This window comes from Tasmannia lanceolata, unplaced genomic scaffold, assembly GCF_043159265.1.
Source record: "Tasmannia lanceolata isolate RefF3 unplaced genomic scaffold, GAP_Taslan_0.1 ptg000381l, whole genome shotgun sequence".
NCBI lineage: Eukaryota > Viridiplantae > Streptophyta > Magnoliopsida > Canellales > Winteraceae > Tasmannia > Tasmannia lanceolata.
The window spans coordinates 5,001-10,000 of record NW_027519054.1 but is presented as its reverse complement, the minus strand read 5'-3'; positions in this window follow the sequence as shown (position 1 = coordinate 10,000).

Sequence of the window (5,000 nt, the reverse complement as noted above, 5' to 3'; positions counted from 1 at the left end):
TTAAAACTTATTCTTAGGTAAATCAATTGTGAAATGTTTCTGTAAAATGTCCAATATCCGTTTTACATCTTCTATGCGCAAATGTTCAATTCTCATAAGATCTTCTTGACTCTTACTCAAAAGGTCCAATAATGTATGTATATTGGACCTTTTGAGACAATTATAGGTTCTGGGAGGCAATTCTGATTGGTCAATAAAAATACATTCCAATGCAATTCCTTTTTTGTTTTTCTTTAGATTAGCCAATTTATCCTGAAAGGTAAAAAAAGGTACAGTACCCCTGTTTAGATTGTTTAGATTGTCCTCTAAATTTATGTCCTCTTCCTCCCCATGTAGAAAAGGAATAAATAAATCAATCAAATTACGGGAAGCTTCGTGAAGTGCTTCTTTAGGAGTTAAACTTCCATTCGTCCATATTTCTAGAAAAAGTATCTCTTGTTTCTCATTCCCATTCCCATAAGAATGAATACTATGATTCGCATTTCGAACAGGCATGGATACAGCCTCTATAGGATAACTTCCATCTTGATCGTTATTTGGGGTTTTCATACGATATCCGCGATCCCTCTCGATTTGTAATCCAATACACAAATCAATTGGTTCTGTCAGGCTAGCTATATGCTGTGTAGTATCAACCATTTTCACAGAAGGTGGCGAGATGATATCTTGAGCAGTTACGCATCTCGGACCCCTGACGAAAATAGATGCGTCGCAAGTTCCATACAGATTACTTCTCAATACAATTTCTTTCAAATTCATGAAAATTTCATGTACTGATTCTTCAATACCGACTATCGTAGAATATTCATGTGGTATCTTATCAGATTTTGCGCGTGTGATACATGTTCCTTCTATTTCTCCAAGTAAAGCCCTTCGCATAGCGATACCTATCATATCTGCTTGACCTTTCATAAGCGGGGACAGAATGAAACGTCCATAGGAAAGGCGCTTACTGTCTGTTCTTGATTCAACACACTTCCACTGTAGTGTCCGAGTGGATACTGCTACTTCCTCTCGAACCATACTAATATTATTGATCAGATCATTGAATCATTTATTTCTCTTGAAATCAGTTCAATTCTTATTTCTACACACGCCTTTTTTTAGGAGGTCTACATCCATTATGTGGCATAGGGGTTACGTCACGTACGAAACTTAATAGTATACCACTTCTGCGAATGGCTCGTAATGCTGCATCTCTTCCGAGACCAGGACCCTTTATCATGACTTCTGCTCGTTGCATACCCTGATCCACTACTGTACGAATAGCATTTCCTGCTGCGGTTTGAGCAGCAAATGGTGTCCCTCTTCTTGTGCCTCTGAATCCACAAGTACCAGCGGAGGACCAAGAAACCACCCGACCTCGCATATCCGTAACAGTTACAATGGTATTGTTGAAACTCGCTTGAACATGAATAACTCCTTTTGGTATTCTACGTCCATTCTTACGTGAACTAATACGCCCATTCCTACGCGAACCAATTCTTGGTATAGGTTTTGTCATATTTTAGCATCTCATAAATATGAGTCAGAGATATACGGATATATCCATTTCATGTCAAAACAGATCCTTTATTTGTACAACGGGTCCCTTACTTTAGAAAGGCCCTTTTTAGAAAGATTACCCTTGTCTCTGTTTATGTCTCGGATTGAAACAAATTACTATAATTCGTCCTCGCCTACGGATCAGTCGACATTTTTCGCAAATTTTACGAACAGAAGCCCTTATTTTCATATTTGTCATTCCTTAATTCCGAATCTACTCTTTTGAAGAAAATAAGTCTCTTGAAATTTTGAACCTCGAATTGTATCCCCATGGAAGAAATGTTTAAAAAGTCACCTAATCGTTCGAACCTTTGTTGCGAAGTCTATAAATTATACGTCCCTTGGTTGAATCATAACGACTTACTTCGATTTTGACTCTATCTCCTGGTAGTATCCGTATAAAACTACGTCGGATCCTCCCCGAAACATAACCTAGAATCAGATCTTCATTATCTAAACGAACCCGGAACATACCATTTGGAAGTGATTCAGTAATTAAACCTTCATGAATCAATTTTTGTTCTTTCATTTCAGGTAACCCCCTTGAAGTATCAACTAATGGAGGAGGAGTGATATTAGACAACCTGCCTTTTCTCTCTTTTTCACAAATCGAAAGTTACGGATCAAATTCGGATATTCAGAAGGATCACCATATATAACATAAAATTTCTCCTCCAATTCTTTTTAGTCGAGCTTCTCGATCTGTCATTATACCTCGAGAAGTAGAAAGAATTACAATACCTATTCCACCTAAAATCCTAGGAATTCGTTTATAGTTGGAATAGATTCGTAGACCGGGTCGGCTGATACACTTTAAAATATTTCTATATGTTCCTTTCTGATTCCTTCTATGTCGCAGGGTTAAAACCAAGAAATATTTCTTGTTTTCTCGATGTTTCCTAACATTTTCAATAAAACCTTCTCGTAGAAGTATTTTAATAATGTTTTCGGTTATATTAGTAGATGCTATTCGAGCTGTTCTTTTTTTATCCATGTCAGCATTTCTTATAGAAGTTATTATATCGGCAATAGTGTCCTTACTCATGACGAACTATAATTATTAGGGCTTCCCCATTTTGATATAATCAACATGTTCTGTTTTTTTTTTTTCTTGATTTTCATTTTCACTTTCAATTTTTTTTTTTATGAATTATTAAAGGTATATGCATAAGACACAATCTACTAATGGATTTGATCTACTTCAGATACCCTACTATATAATGGTCTCATCTACTAGTCTTTATAATACCTCAGGAGCTAATGAGACTATTTTAGTGAAATTCAACTGTCTCAATTCCCGAGCGATCGCGCCAAAAACTCGAGTTCCTTTTGGATTTCCTTCTTGATCAATGACAACCGCTGCATTGTCATCATATCGTATTATCATACCGTTGTCACGTTTGAGTTCTTTACATGTACGTACAATTACAGCTCTGATCACTTCTGATCTTTCGAGAGGCATATTGGGTACTGCTTCTTTGATTACAGCAACAATAACATCACCGATATGAGCATATCGGCGATTACTAGCTCCGATTATTCGAATACACATCAATTCTCGAGCCCCGCTGTTGTCCGCTACATTCAAATGGGTCTGAGGTTGAATCATATCATTTTTTTTTTTTTGAATCTCTTATTTCAATGCAAAGGGCGAAGGAAAAAAGAAAGAAATATTGTCTGTCCAGAAATAAATAAATCTGCAATTGTATTTTTCATCAAAAATACTCCTTTCTTTTGGTTTCACATCCCTATCCCACAATAACGAATTGAGTTCGTATAGGCATTTTGCACGCAGCTATTGAAATAGCTGCTCTGGCTACAGTTTCTGAGACTCCGCCCATTTCATAAAGTATTCGACCCGGTTTAACGACGGATACCCAATATTCGGGGGATCCCTTACCCGAACCCATACGTGTTTCTGTGGGTCTGACTGTAACGGGTTTGTCGGGAAATATACGTACCCAGATTTTTCCACCACGACGCGCATATCGTGTCATTGCTCGTCGCCCTGCTTCTATTTGTCTAGATGTGATCCAAGCGGGTTCAAGTGCCTGAAGAGCGTATCTACCGAAACAAATACGATTGCCTCGATAAGATATTCCCTTCATTCTTCCTCTATGTTGTTTACGGAATCTGGTTCTTTTGGGGTTATAGTTGATGGTTGTTTCTCAACCCCATCTCTACTGCAGAACCGGACATGAGAGTTTCGTCTCATCCAGCTCCTCGCGAATGAAACGATTCAATAATATTACAAATACACATGTATTTAATGAATAATACACTGAATCATGGGATTTCTTGATAGTTAATCCATCATGTAGGAATCTGTATATCTTGTATATACAGCAGCTAGACGTATCTTTCTATTTCGATTTATAATTTATAGGACGTATATTTCTATTTATGGATAATGAATGCCTTTCTTTTTATAACGAATCCTTCTTTTGGCCTTTACTGAATGGAATCGCCCAAAATTTTGCAATCCAATAAGGAAAGGTTCGCGGGCGAATATTGACTCTTTAAAATCTGCTTCATTCGTAGGGTCAACCCATGACCTTTCAGAATAAATAAAAGGGTTCTTGGTTGGTTTCGCCATCCCACCCAATGAATCATTAGGATTCGTTTTTAATAGAATCTTGTGCAGTCACAGGTTCCGTCGTTCCCATAGCTTCTCCATTAATGGTTAGGTCTGAACTCTACAGTGGAGCTCCCAATTTCATTTGTTCCCGAGTCAATCTCCTCAGTCTCTATTGACTCGAGGCTCTTTATTATTTTCATTTTTCCTATGAACCGGATTCATCTACTTATAAACGAATCCGTATTGATGCTTTATCACGCTGCCTTTTATGAGATGATTCATAGACCATACATATTGGAATCATATAGCATTGATTGATATTCTCCTCCTTTCTTTCTCTCACCCCTCCTTTTACCCATATCCCTCTATTTTCGCTTTACAAACCATAATCAGATTTTTTTTTCCTTTATGAAAAAAAAAAAAACGATTTCAGTTGCTACAACTATATGATCAACACATCATATAGTGACTGCTTTCTTGGATCTCGATAATACGAAGCAATGAGCTGGTTATTAGTTCTCTAGTTATTAGTTATGGGCTGGTCCATTGTTTTTTTTTTTTTTGAATCCAACTCTAAAGAAAAAACCAACGAGTCACACACTAAGCATAGCAATTCTACCAAATGATCAATCGAATTTTTATTCAACCCTATATAATTATAATTAATAATTAGAAATAATTAATAATTCTAATTAGAATTGTTCATTTTTGATTGAAGGGAAAAAGAATGAATGAAAGAGTTTGTCATTTTTTGTTCTATCGCAGTATAGAATGGGAAGGAAAGACCCATTATTGCTCATCTACAAATATCCAAATTTTGATGCCTAATACCCCATAGATAGTTCGAACTGTATAGGAACAATGATCAATTTTAGCT